At 35.3% G+C, this 15,846-nt stretch overlaps 1 long non-coding RNA gene across 1 annotated transcript; it reads left to right on the top strand.

The window, feature by feature from the left end:
• Nucleotides 1-251: 251 nt before the first annotated feature.
• Nucleotides 252-6,652, top strand: LOC106871670 (uncharacterized). The gene is made up of 2 exons (XR_001409687.2): nucleotides 252-2,020; nucleotides 5,834-6,652. It is a non-coding gene; the product is annotated as an uncharacterized LOC106871670 (long non-coding RNA).
• Nucleotides 6,653-15,846: the final 9,194 nt, after the last annotated feature.

Genomic DNA, 15,846 nt, shown 5'->3' with positions numbered 1-15,846 from the left:
TATGAAATGTGTATTTGTACGTCTGGAAATCCTTGCAGAACTTAACTTTAATGTCCAGACTAATATGCAGAGTATGCCTTTTCCTGTGACGTAGTTAAATAATGCTGACATCACAACATAGTTACAGTTTTAAAGCTTTTTTCTATGCAACTCTAAACAAATCTAAACACACACACACGCACGCACACACACACACACACACACACACACACACACACACACACACACACACACACACACATACACACACAATAAAGATTAATGAAAGAAGAATCACGCGAAACAACAATGGATTACAGTAGATTTTTTCTTTACCAGCCTGGATCTATTTCATATCAATTTCGGACATGGATTGGTTGTTATCGATAGTATACTTTATTCCTTGTTCGGTTCATTGAACTTGAAATGTGAATATCGTGTATTTCACCAGAGTCCTGCTGAATGGGGACAATTCACATATCTACTGTGGTACTAATAGCGGCGATTGAGACAAGCAGTACCAGTAATACTGACTTCACCTCATCCCTCTCTTTCTCTGTCCCTGGCCTTGCGTCTAACCCTAACAAACCATCATAAACAGTGTAATGATAGTTCAGTGAAGTGGATGGTTAAATAATCCAATCATTTGTTTGTTCTACAAAACACCAACGATTTGTCACCAATGAAAATGAATACCCCTCACAATATTTGGTTTCCAAATGGCTTCTAAATTTTGCTAGCTGTTTTCCTGCTTTAGTGTGTGTGTGTGTGTTTATGTGTATCTTGTGTCTGTGTGCGTACGTGTGTGCGTGCGTTTGCGTGTTGTGTGGTGTGTTTGTGTTGTATGTGTATGCGCGTGTGCGTGTTTGTGTGAGTGTGTGTGCGTGCGTGTCTGCGAGTGTGCATGTTTGCAAACGCTGTGTTCGGGCGAAATCCGGCAAGATACAACTCCATGCGGTTAGGTGCAATCTGTTGATGATATACACTTTCCCGTTCTTTTAGATTACAGCAAAATCTCTCTCAAATCGTAGCCTGGTGTCATCAGACGCTGGATAATACGGCTTTAGGCTGTTTTTGTATCAGAAAATACCGAGGTGGTCGCAGCAAGGAATACCATTGAATGTAGTTGGAGCTGACAAGTTCTAACCTTGGGCTAAACAATAATATAGAACTTCTTCAGCCTAAAACCACTCTTTTCTTATGAATACAAATTTCTGAGCACATTTTTTCTTCGCTTCTTTTATTTCCTTTTTTTTATATATATTTTCGTTCTTTCATCTTTTCCTTCTTATTTTTCTTTTTTCTCCTCTACTTCTGCTTCTTTTGCTTTTATATTCTCACAACACATCACTACCATCGCCTCCACCTCAATCTTTTTATTTCCTCTTATTCTCTCTCTCTGTCATTCTTTACCCTTTCACTCTCACCTCTCACCCCTCTCTCTATATATTTATCTTCTATTTATGTAATTTCTCTCTCGCCCATTTTCTTCCCGGCTTTTTATCTCAGTTTCCTTACCTTCACACCTTCATTTTCATTTTCTTTCGATCTTTTATTCTCTCTTTCACCGTTTTCCTTCCCTCATCTTTCTCTCAGCCGCCATTTCACCTGCTTCTATTATTTTCCTTTCTCTCGCTTCAGCCCCATTGTGAATCACAATACACAAAGTACTTTCTAGGAATATGAAATTGCCGATGAAGACGACACAAGTTCTTTGTGTTCACGTGGCGGTGTTAATGGTGCTGCTGATGTTTAATGAATATACAAAGATTGTTGAGAACACCACAATGGTATTCTCAACAACACATCTTTACAATCGGCAGGACAGCTTTTCAGATGAATATTCCAGAACATTATAACAAAAACCATTAAAGCAGATGAACGGATACCTAAAATGGATGCCAAGGAAAATCTTTCTCGTGAATTGTGTGCACTCGTTCTATTCACCTTATATTTACAAGGCTTTCTTATTTCTTTTGCAGAACAAGAAAATAATTACACGTGATCGCTTTAGTTCCTCCTGAAGTGGGAGTAAACGCGGGTGAGTTTGCTGTTGTTTTTCTGGGTTTGTAGATGGAGTCCTGTGTGTGGAGGAAATTTTAGTTTGATGGAGAAGAAAGATTTGGATAAGGTATTTTGAACTGGGTTTAGGAGGTGTGTCTGTGTAGCTAATCTCATTTAATCTGTTCTATGGCAAACACAAAGTAAGCAGGATGAGTTTTGTTTTGACGAATTTTCGTTTGAATTGTTGCAAGTTTTTACCGGAAGCGTAAAAAGAATCTCAGTCGATTGTAGTTCTAGGAACAATTTCGACAAACTATTTCGTACAAAACTAAAACTTGTGACACAGTAAAAGTGATGAAGGGAAGAGAGAAGAGAACAGTCACGGGGTTTTATAAGCATGTTATAGAGGTAGTGTATTAAATGGAGCATAAACTGTTGTAAAAGTGGTATAAGGTCCCGAAGAAAGGGGTAGGGAGAGAGGGAGGTAGAGAAGGAAGGAAGGCGGAAGGAGAGATAGAGAGTTTTCTCTACAAAGCTAGTGTATTATGAATGAAGGAATAGCATTTTAGTAACCAGACACTTTGAAGGTGAATTTTAGCTAGTAGTAGTAGTAGTAGTAGTAGTAGTAGTTGTTGTTGTTGTTTATCCCCGAGTCGGCTCCGATCCAGCAGGTTTATGACCAAAGGCGTTCCATCATGGCTGCGTTTATAAATTCATGAATATGTCAAGTAATAGAATGAGTTTAGGAGACTTATTTTTTGCACATATGTTTATGCGTCCACATGTTTATCTTCGGTGCGTGTGTGTCCACATGTTTATCTTCGGTGCGTGTGTGTCCACATGTTTATCTTCGGTGCGTGTGTGTCCACATGTTTATCTTCGGTGCGTGTGTGTCCTCATGTTTATCTTCGGTGCGTGTGTGTCCACATGTTTATCTTCGGTGCGTGTGTGTCCACATGTTTATCTTCGGTGCGTGTGTGTCCTCATGTTTATCTTCGGTGCGTGTGTGTCCACATGTTTATCTTCGGTGCGTGTGTGTCCACATGTTTATCTTCGGTGCGTGTATGTCCACATGTTTATCTTCGGTGCGTATGCGTCCTCATGTTTATCTTCGGTGCGTGTGTGTCCACATGTTTATCTTCGGTGCGTGTCCACATGTTTATCTCCCGGTGACGGGAGAAAGGAATTGTCTGTGTAAAGCCATTTTGGCATCACTGTGTGCTAAAAATTGAACATTTTAAAGCCGTTGTAGGCTTATCGTTGCGTCCCCCCACAGCGGGGGTGGGATCCGCACTGTTATTCGTTTTTGAACTGGTATCCTCGTTAAGAGGAAGTAACACAATATAGGTTTCCCGTCTTTAATGTTTTGTGCTGTGGGGGAAATCGAACTTTAGCCGTTGTAGGTTTATTATTTGAACTATATTCCTCATTAAGAGGAGGGAGAATAAAAACAAAAAAAAAACAAAAAAAATAGGTTTCCTGTTTAGGGTGAGCTAGAGATACCTTGGCTGAGGATGCGAAAATTCGCGTTGAGGTTGAGGCACCTCTGGCTCTACCTGGATGGAGAGCAGGTGTGGTCACCGCACGTCCGGTTCTATCTTCCGAAATTAACGTCCTTAACGGACATCGGTAATTGGATCAAGCAGAGACCTAGGCTGGGGGACTGGTAATTGGAGTGTCGTCAGACACTTCAGTTGCTCTCTCGGGCGGGCAATGCCGGCAATAGGAGTTCCACCGTGGATTTTTGTAGCGGTTTAGTGAGATTTAGGTCCGAAGACGCCTTGGGGAAGACCCTGGGCTACGATGAAAATCAGTTGACCAACCTGTTCAGGAGAACTTTCGGGCCAGGGTATCTGGACAATTACCGCCTCCTTCCCTCAATAGGGAAAGGAAGGCTTGCTTTTCCTGCGTAGTAGCCATACTGAAAGAAACAGTATGGAAGACGCATGTAAGAGGCATAGTGACGGATACCTTTGTATCTGGCCAGGGGCTAGTTGACTTTTTTTGTTACCACCTCAGTAGTAAGATCAGGCTAGAGAAGAGGTACCTGTCACGAGACAGATTCATGAGAAGATGGAAGCCTGTGGCGAGGAAGCTGGGAGTGTTTGGCACCAGGTAAGTGGAAGCCAAAAACAAGGGAAAGAAAAAGCAAGGGGTCTACCCTGGTGGTCGGATGCCTATCCTTCAGGAAAGCCATTACAAATTGCATCTGTAATGAGCAATGCTTTAATCGAGCATTGTAAATATAATCAAATTATTATTGAATTTTTAAATCGTTAAGTTTTTAAATCGTTAATTTTTTAATCGCTACAGCTACTTCACCCTTTTATGTTTGTCTGTCCTTGTTCGTCCCCTCTTTGTAATGCCTTTTTTCTTTTACTGTCAGTGTTTCTCCTTCCTTTCTTTTTGTATTTGTTGTTGGATTGTTCGTAAAGGTTCATAAGAGAAAGTAGGAGTTGAAAGGATTTGTAGTAGAAAGAGGAAATTAGATTTTGTTAGGGGGGGGGGAGATGTTTATTTGTGTAGTTTTATGGATTTTATTCGTTATTAGGCATTATTTTGAGTGAAAAAATGACGCAGTGACCTAACAAATTGTATTTAGAATATTAATTCCAATTCTTTAATCCAAGAAATTTGGAATTGTGTAAATGTATGAATTTTAAACATACACACACACAGAAAATCTGCCTTTTATAGATAAGATATATATATATACACATACACCCTCACACATTTATATAGAGAGAAAGAGATAGAGAGAGAGAGATAGATAGATAGATATCTAAACTGGTAGATACATACATACACACACACTCCTGCACAGATATGCATAAACATCATCTTCTCTGCTACACTATTACAGCTCAATATCTTAGGTAAGTCTGTTCAAGAAAAATATTCACAGACACACCAATGGCAGAGTGTGTTCTTTAGTAGGACAGTCTTAGCCCAAATTACCAGAAAAAAAAAAAACGTACCGAATGAATCTGCCTCTGGGAAATGTGAAAATCTGTAAACAGAGAAGTTGTCTTCATTTTCATATTACCCATGGGTTTTATTCTTTGAATTACAGCACAATGAATTCTTCTCCAAGAATTCCACAAAATTCTCAAATTTCTTTGTTAATAACATTACAAGAAATTTATTTTAGTTTAAAGAACATTTCAGACATTTTGTCTTGTTTCTGTTGTTCTTAAAGTTAATAAATGTTTATAACTGTGTAGGTGATGTGGAAGAGGGCTGGGGGAGCTGTGGAGGAGAACTGTGGAAGGGGGGAGGGAGTTGTGTGGGATATATCAGTTCCTATAAAACAAATACAAAAGGTAAAATACAGAGATGTCCTGTGTTTCTCGCTTCTGCTTCAGTTTCTGTCATTGTACTTCCGCCCCTACAAATTTACAACAGAATTGTAACCCTGAACGAAGAATTTGAAGTCTTCGTGCTGTTCATCGGGTGAATTAAATAATTCTCTTGCCTGCTATGCCATACCTAAGCTAAGAAAGATCTTTGGCAATAACAAGTTGAACGCCTGAGTCACGCCAGACGAGTTCGAATCACCGGCAAACATTACTTTATCACTCACAAGACTAACAGTAAGAACGGTGAAATTAACTGTAAATTTCCGATTTGGCCTCAAATCAAATAGAAATACTGCTGATCAAAGACTGTAGACCGATTCTTGCTGCACCAGAAAACGCGATCTTTTGATAACTTTTGAGATTTTCTAAAGCATTTGGTTATGTAAATAAGATCTCTCCTCTTGCACACATCCTAAATCTCTATGAAATATCAAATTCCTTCATTAATGCTATTATGTTTTGGTACACTGACTATCTTTCTACTCTTTCAGGATGGGAAAAGTTGTCAGGCATTCTTCATGGGTACAATTACAAACTTTACCTACTTGTTATGGATTATGCAATGCTTATAAATCTGCGGAAGACGAGTACACTGTCAAAAGAAGGCTATCCAGTAGATTTAGCGCTGAAAAACTTTATGTATTGGTCTTTCCTCTATGCATTTGCACACGCAAGCACATATACACACACATTCTTTATATGTATGTATATAAATTATGTATAATGAGTGGTTAGGTTACATAGTCGCCAAAGAAAATATAATAGAAAGAGAAAAGGCAGAAGGCTATATACAAGAATAAACTGAAAAAAGTGATAGTTGGAGAGTGAGAAAGTGAGGAGGAAACTATAGAATTTTATGCAACAATCTGACAGGAAAAACTAATTTACAAGTGAGTTATTTGGAACATATTTTTAGAAATTTTTTCCCTGATGGCCTGCATAAAAAAATATCAATTGAAGTAATTTCGAAGTTTTATGAGAAAATGGAGAGGCAAAAAATAGAATGGTTAAAAGCACAACAGAAGGAATAAATGAGATGGATGAGTTTGCCATATTTATGAGGATTCGAATTATTTTTACTTGAGATATAATATAAAATTATTTCAGCCAACCACAACCTAACAACTAGTTTACCAATAAAGTAGTTATTTCAGACACCATGATATAAACTACTACTTCACAGATAAGTGTCAGTAAATATTACAATAAACGTATATTACATCGATAATGTAATATAGTTATGATACACACAAACATGACAGAAGTAAATAGACACCCATATAATCATTAAACTTTCTTTAAATCTGAAATTATGTATACAAATTATTTATTAATTGTTATAATATGAATATTTAGCAGACATACCCTTTACATTTTTAAAAATATTTATATATATATGCATGTAAATAACAAATGAAAGACAGAAGATGGAATATACGAGAATGTATTATTAATCCCAACAATTGTTTCGACACATCGAGCATCGACTCCTCTTGTGGGACACGCAAAAAATGGTTCAGGAGTATCCGGTGGTGCAGACGTATCTCGTCGGGTGATAAATAAATAAAGAAAGAAACTCGTTAAAATGACTGTTCCACAATGCAACTTTCTGTTTTGGAGAGACAAAAACAGTCAGACGGAGGAAAATTCTTCATATATATAGAAGATCCAAAAATAAAATTGCAGAAGACAAAAAGAGAAACGAACACTTAATCCAGCGAGAAGAGTATTGAAAATAACCGTTAACAGATATGTATGTATAAACGCCCTCGGGCAAGCAGCATGGCACGAGTACACACGCTCATACAAGCATTAGCAAAAATGTGAGCATACACACACGCGAGGTTAGGCGCACTCATAATCACAAAGCGAGTTAGTAGGTGCTTAGAAGTACGAGGAGGTTTAAAGTCATCCATTCCTTAAAGTAAAATAAAATGAAATTACACTAAGTTAACGGTTACTCAAAATTCATTTTCACCTCATTGTGCGAAAGTACATTTATATGCGTGTAGGCATCTCGATAGTCTTTCAGAAATTCCCATTAAGTATCTTCTCGTTAGTCTACAGAATAGACAGGGATTCCTCGGAGCAGAGACGGCTTCTCCTGGAAATTACACTGTATGGTTTTGCATGTCTAACTACGGACCAAGTAATGTAGTATTTCGTATATTAGCCTCCTTCAGTCACCATATCAAATCTGCCAAAGACACACACATACACATATGTATACATACATATTTATCTATGTATCTAGGGTGGGTAAAATTCCCGAGATCCATGGACGAATTCTCTCCAGCGGTCTTTGTCCATCATCATCACTACCACATATATATATACGTATGTCTGTCTCTTTGTGTGTGTTCATTATAATAAAAAAATTACTATGGTATTTATAAACCAAGAAAATAATGCCAAACTCTTCGTTTTTATAAGGTAAAACAAAATTTTGCTCAACAATATTTTAATGAGGGTCGTAAGAACCAACCAATGATATTCGATAATATTTCTATCCTTTGACGATGTTCCACTTTGTGTATTCTTTATTCTCAGTTTCTGGGAATGAGACCTGAAGATTGAATTTAGATATGTGTCTATTAACGAATTGAGCGAAACTTTAGGAGGTGGTTATGAAATAAAAAGGGAAATGTAAAAACTGTAATCCTAGGTATAGAAAAATCGACGTATATGTAAATATATATCGTTGAGAGAGGCAAGATAATGTATAAGCTGATATATATATATATATATATATTAGATATAAGAAAGGTGTATACGAATATTTATATATATATATATATATATATATTAGATATAAGAAAGGTGTATACGAATATTCATATATATATATATATATATATATATATATATATATATATATATATATATATTAGATATAAGAAAGGTGTATACGAATATTTATATATATATATATATATATAGATAGATAGATAGATAGATAGATAGATATAAGAATGATGAATAAGAATATATATATATATATTTGTATATATATATATATATATATATATATACATATATATACATATATATAGATATAAGAATGATGAATAAGAATATATATATATATATTTGTATATATATATATATATATATATATATATATATATATATATATATATATATATATATATATATATATATACATATATATATATAGATAGATAGATAGATAGATATAAGAATGATGAATAAGAATATATATATATATATATTTGTATATATATATATATAGAGAGAGAGAGAGAGAGAAAGAGAGTGAGAGAGGGAGATGTGTGTGTGTGTGTGCACTGCATAGAAATAAGACGATGAATTGATCAAATACCGAAAGACAATAATTGTGAAATGAAATGTGAAGAAAACGTAAAAAGATAAAATGTTATAAAATATTTGAGTTAAACCTTTGAAGTGAAGTTTCATGAGTGACTAGTGGTCAAAGATGAAATATTTGAGCGGGAAGATGGTGTAAAAGTGTTGGAAGGTAGGGGAAGTTGTGGGATGATTCGTAGGTAAAACGTGTTTGACCAACCGGAACTGTAAGTGGCAAAGGATTTTTTAAATTATAGACTTTTATTATCAGATAGCTTTAACCTAATAGTAATATTGCATCATAGCTATAATAATAAATAATATTACTTTATCATACAATATAGCTTATACATTATTCTTGTATTGTAATATAGTTATAGTACCGTTGCTGTATTATATTATGGCTGTAATAATATTGCCATTTTATAATAAAACTCAATTATAACATAACTAGACTCTGCCAGATCAAAGAGTAAAAGAAACTGTGTATAATGCGGGATTACCTTTCAGTTTTATTTTTCTAGTTTTTGGTCTGATGTAGTTCAGGGTTTAATGCTTCAGAAGAAAAGACATGATATCCAGACCTTCTCCGGTGTCTCCCTGGTTGGTGGTAGCACGTTATCTTATTGTTGGAGGCCGAGCTCAGATGTTTGGATTCTCTAAATATATCCAATGACCAAGAGATGCTGTTAAGCAGGACAAGGATTAAATCTTCCAGCATAGAACTGGGTTGGTTCTTCTGAGAAATTGCCACAATTCTCATCGACCGAATTCTACTCACAATGTTTTGATCGACCCGAATAGGGCCCACCCCAGGGCGGTAGAGCATTGAAATGGAGACTAATACCACGTCACTACACAACTGTCCTAATGCCTAAGTAGTTACGTGCCTCAAATTCGCCTTGAAATTACTCTAAGATCAATAAAATATCATGGATGTACCAACTGAGCTATGTTGGTTTTGGCATGAAGGAACTCAACTTTCCAGGAAATATAGAGTTATGCTTGTAAAGCCGCCGATATTTTATCAATTTTACGGCATTATTGTCAACTTCCTACCATGTTCTCCCACTATTTCGATTGCTCTTTGTTGAGTCCCGTCGACACTGTTATGTCCTTCTTTGAACTCGCTGTATACGCCACTTTATAATGTGGATTTAAAACAAGATTATAACAAATATACAAATATAAATCAGAAGCAACACGTAACAAGCAATATCTCTTCTCAACGACTTCTTACAACTGTATTTCTTTAGTGGCAACACAGGGCCTAACATAGAGGGGACAAACAAGGACAAACAAAATACAAAAGTGAGGAAAAATGAAATCGAATGGAAAGAATGGTAATGATAAATGAAAAGGTGGAACGGCGTCAACTCGAAACCTCACACTCCAGATAACGTCATTGAACATTTTTAGAAAGAGTTTTTAAACAGTTATTTTATTTTTGTCTCTTTATCCTTGCTGTGTATTGTTTTTGTTGTATATTCAGTGTTATTTTGGGGGTGGGGTAACTTTTTTTTGCTGTCTACGTTCGTATCTGTTCTTGTGCATTCGTTTTTAAGCTTTTTGTGTTTGTTGGAAGAAGAGAATGAGAACTTTTGGTTAATGTTTACAACTTGACCTGGAAACGAAAGTCAGAAAAAATAGTGCAACGGGTGTAAAACAATGCGTAGAAAATGAATATGAAAAAACAAATGCAAGCAAAACAATGGAAGGCAGGGAGAGGACCTCGGAAAATTCACAAGATCCGAGTTTTTCCCTCATAACTTTTAGGAAAATGGATTTTTTTCAATGAAATTTTTAATAAATACCTTTCAAACAGCATACATTACGATTATAAAGAAATTTGTGGGGAAAATCTTTTCCAAGGGGGTGAGGAGAGTACCTCGGAAAATTCACAAGATGTGAGTTTTTCCCCTGTAACATTTAGGAAAATGGGTTTTTTTTCAAATGAAATTTTATATAAATACCTTTCAAACGACATACATTACGATTATAAAGTAATTTGTGAGGAAAATTTTGAGGTGCGGAGAGAACTTTCGGAAAATTCAAAAAATCCGTATTTTTTCACGTTATATTCCGAAATCACATTCAACTTTCTACAGATACCCTAGCATAGTACTACGTAGTGTTTATTTCTACCCACTTTCAATAATTTGGGCTTCATTTTTGTTTTATTTTAAATTATTTTTACGCATTTTAACCCTTCCGTCGTTATTCTCATTCACTCGTTATTACTTTCTCTCTCTCTCTCTCACTCTCTCTCTCTCTCTCTCTCTCTCTCTCTCTATATATATATATATATATATATATATATATATATATATATATATATATATAGAGAGAGAGAGAGAGAGAGAGAGAGAGAGAGAGAGAGAAAAATATGTGTAAAGAAAGGGGGCTGATGTAGTTTCGCGACTCACCTTCAAAAGTGCATTTAAAAAAAATATTTCTTCGGATTCCTAGATATGGTAAAGGTGCACTTGTAAAAATTTAACGTGTCTGTGTATATATATATATATGTGTGTATATGTGTGTGTGTGTGTATATGTCTATGTATATATGTATATATATATATATATATATATATATATATAAATGTATGCATATAGTATATGTATCTCTCTCTCTCTCTCTCTCTCTCTCTCTATATATATATATATATATATATATATATATAGAGAGAGAGAGAGAGAGAGAGAGAGACATATACTATATGCATACATTTATATATATATACACATATATACATAGACATATACACACACACACATATACACACATATATATATATACACAGACACGTTAAATTTTTACAAGTGCACCTTTACCGTATCTAGGAATCCGAAGAAATATTTTTTTTTAAATGCACTTTTGAAGGTGAGTTGCGAACTACATCAGCCCCCTTTCTTTACACATATTTTAAGATGACATTTTGCAGAAATACATTTTCTAGAGGACGGATTACATTAAATTGAAAACTGAAAGAAGTTTGAAAAGAATAACAAATGAATGCTGAAGTTATAAAAATTAGTGGTAACGATGTTTGGACAAAAAACCATGTTAGTATTTGAGTGAAACAAGTCAAGGCGTATTAAGACAAAATATCTTTTACATACCTGTTAAAATTACTGCATATATGGATCCAATGGTATATAAATCCTAAACTAAAAAATAGTTTTGAAATGGCACCAAATGTTTCCAGTTTCCTTTAGCAATTTTTCCGCCGAAATTTTAATCGCGTAACTAGTACGCTTCGACTTCGTGTGGAGAGAGGGAGAGAGTGAGTAAAGGTGTGTTTTGTCATTTATGTATTGTTTTGGCCTGTACAATATATATATCATATTTATACACATTTTCAAATAATTTCAGGGAGGTAGGGTTCCAATTTCCTACCCCATGCATTTTTTCGAAGAAAAATAAGGGGTCTGCGGCACATTAGGAGGTCAAAGTAGTTGATTACACGCGAGAAATCCGAGTTTTTTTTTTATGAATGAACTGCATGGAGATGCTCTTGTAAAAATTTATCCGAATGGTATCATAAATATGGTGTTGAATATGGTAGAAAAAAGTTAAGGGTGATTTAGCTGTTATTTTTAGCATATTTCAAGGCTGTTTGATACCTTACTTGTGCAGGAAGATCTGTATTGAATATTTTGCAGTATAAGCCTAGTTGTGGGTAAGAAGAGTTGTACTGAATGTTTTACGGTGGAGCTGGACGACAGTCACCTCCACCTAAGAACCGAACTTTCGGGAATTTTTTTTTTTGTTGTTGTTTCGCAGTGGATTCCTAGGTTTTCGATGACAGAGATTCCGAATATGCAAAAAAAAAAAAAAAAAGCATGTTTTCAAAATCTGAAATTCCACCCGACCCCAAATTTTTAATTTTTAACTTTTTTCGATATTTTTTTTTCCGATCTACGTGGAAAAAATACGGAGATTAACAATATTGCAAAAAAAAAATTAATTAATTTCAAATTTTATATATAAAAAACTCCAAAATTGATCCATACACCCCTCCCCACCCAGCAAAAAAGAGTGCGCGCGCGCCACAGAACGGCAGTTTTTATATCAATGCAATTCATACTTGCAGATATCGTCACAGTTAATTCGAAAATGAAATCAAACACTTAATGAAAAATTACGTATAATGGCAACTTAGAGTTTTCTGTAAATGTACCTTTCCTGATGGAAAGAGTATTTTTTTTTTTTTTACATTTAGCGCACTTTCTATTGACAAACCGTCAATAGAACGACTAGAATTTTGGTGAAGTAAGTTATGGTGAAGTAAGTTATTGTTGTGATAAAGTTGGATATATAGGCATGATCGCTGATTTTCAAAATTTCCCTAGATTGTACGAACGAAAAAAGCTTTAATTTTTCATTACACACACACAGACACACACAGGAACACAGACAGACAGACAGACACACACACACACACACAGTGGCACAAACTGAGTTACATACACAGATAGATAGACAGACATATATCCTGCTGTATTCTCGTTTTATTTTGATTTCAATTTATTTGGCCTTCTTTCAGTTTATTTTGCTTAATTTATTAAGTTTTAACTGATTTTATTTATCTGTCTTGATCAAATTCCCATTTGAGCCTCATCTTTTATAAAAACAAAATCAATTAGTTGATCGAGTTAGACAGTTAGACGATCGAGGTTAACAAAACTAATTATAAAAATATTTCTCTGTCCATCTCTCGGTTATCGTTCCTTGTGTGTGATATGAGAAATGTTATACAGTCAGAGCCGCCATATTTAATTCAATGATATCCTTTGATTCTTTCTCAACAATTTCAGACGTATTTAATAGCCATCCTTCTCGTTCTATTACTTTGTAATTACAGTCGGAAAACTAAAATAGAAATGTTTTATACGAGATGTTATGTTTTCTTCTTTCCCATTCATTATCTGTTTATCTGTGTAACATATATATATATATATATACATACATACATACATACATACATACATACATACATACATATATATATATATATATATATATATATATATATATATATATATATATATATATATATATACATACATACATACATACATACATACATACATACATATATACACACACACACACCCATAATGTATGTATGTGTTTATGTATATATTTATGTACTTGTTTATACAATTCTCTATCGTATTTTAATCATAACCATGTATTTCTGCATTAGTTTGTTAAAAGGAGAACAGTGTCCACCTTCTACAGAAGCTCTTCAAGGCTTCTGCAATAGAATCACTTGATACACGATTCCGGCATTTGTAAATCTAAGTCTGTGCTAATGTAGCAGATTATTATTATTACATTATTACCATTGCACACTTCACTTTTCAGAGCTCTGAATTTCACTGGCTCTGGTTAATTCTGTAAGAGCGGACAACAACCTGTTGTCAAGGATCTCTCACAGAGTCTCTTTCCACAATATTTAACATCCGAGTAGCAATCTCAAAATCATTGCTGTCCCCAATAAAGCAGGCGGCGAGCTGGCAGAATCGTTAGCACGCCGGGCGAAATGCTTAGCGATATTGCGTCTGTCTTCACATTCTGCGTTCAAATTCCTCCGAAGTCGACTTTGCCCTTCCTCCTTTCTGGGTCGATGACTTAAGTGCCAGTGAAACAATGGGGTCGATATTATCGACTATTTCGCTCGCCAAAATTTCAGGCCTTGTGCCTATAGTAGAAATTATCATTATTATTATTTGATGAAAACTCACAGCTTATTTTGTTGGGTATGATGGGAAATGTCAGCTGTCCACAGCCAGCAGACTAAGGTGACCCTTGTTTTACTGGTCATGCTTCAAGAACTCTGGCTGATTTTTGTAAATGTTCTATCTTTACATTTGTATCCTTCTTTCTGAGTCATGTTGGCAGTTGAGTGCCGATACTTCCAAGTGCACCAATTACTATTAGTAGTACGCCTGTTCTCTTCATTGACCACAACCTTCGTATTTCCCACTTCAAACCATTGTAGTTGTTCAGTTTTTCTTCTTTCTCTTTGATCCTGTTGTCACTGAGACACGCTATGTCGATTATCAAACAAATTCTTTCTTTTTTATTCACCACAACAACGTCCGGTTTCCGATGTCTGATCAGGTAATCGCACTGAATCATTGTATCCCACAAGATTTTGCAATCTTCATTCTCGAGTACTGTTTCTGAGGTTTGATAATACCACGTCTTTCTTCTTTGTAGGCCGTGACTTCCACAGAACTCCCAATGGATCATTCTTGCCACACTGTCATCAATGGCTACGACTGTATCGAAGCAGAAATCACGGCCTACAAAGAGCAAAGACGTGATATGAGCAAACTCCAGAAGGAGTCACCGAAAATGAGAATTGCAAAATCCTGCGTGATGCAATGATCCAGTGCGATCACCCGACATTGTTGTGGTGAATAAAAAAGGAAAGAACATATGACAACAGGATCACTGTGAAAGAAGAAGAAAGAAATAAACAACTGTGACGATTTGAAGTGGGAAATACGAAGGTTGTGGTCAATGAAGAGAATAGACGTGATACCAAGAGTAATTGGTGCACTTGGAAGTATCGGCACTCAACTGCGAACATGGCTGAAAAAGATCGATGCAAATGTGAAGGTAGAACAACAACAAAAATCAGCATTGCTTGGAACTGCAAGAATTCTCGACAATTGGGACTTCCAGTTTAGTTCTTCTTTTCAACAACAAAGACAAACGTGAAATATTTTAGTTTCAAAGAATGAAAATTTTATAGCAAACGAAAAGTTTGTCAATTCTTTCTAAACTAAATATAAATAGATTCATCCCTATAATTGCTAAATATCTTTAATTTCCAGTTATTGTCGCGGGGTAGCAGTGAGTGTGTGTGTGTTTTTTTTCTTCTTTTATCACATCTATTCCCGTTTATTACTTCATGATTAAGTCACTCTCAAGGCTTGAAGTGAATAAAAGACATTGCTTATGTTACACACACACGCACACACACACACACACGCGCACTCATACACATATCTATATTACCGACGCTGCATTCCATCATGCATCATGCATGTTGTTCATATTTTGTGAAGTCAAACATCAAACACAATACCTGCTCCACACGACTCCAAGTTCGCTGAGTTTTATACGTGAGACTTAGAAAAGAAACATGTTAATGAAA

This window comes from Octopus bimaculoides, chromosome 18 (assembly GCF_046866305.1).
Source record: "Octopus bimaculoides isolate indiv1 chromosome 18, ASM4686630v1, whole genome shotgun sequence".
Taxonomy (NCBI): domain Eukaryota; kingdom Metazoa; phylum Mollusca; class Cephalopoda; order Octopoda; family Octopodidae; genus Octopus; species Octopus bimaculoides.
The sequence above is the reverse complement of the archived record's forward strand: the minus strand, read 5'-3'. Positions and strand labels throughout refer to the sequence as shown.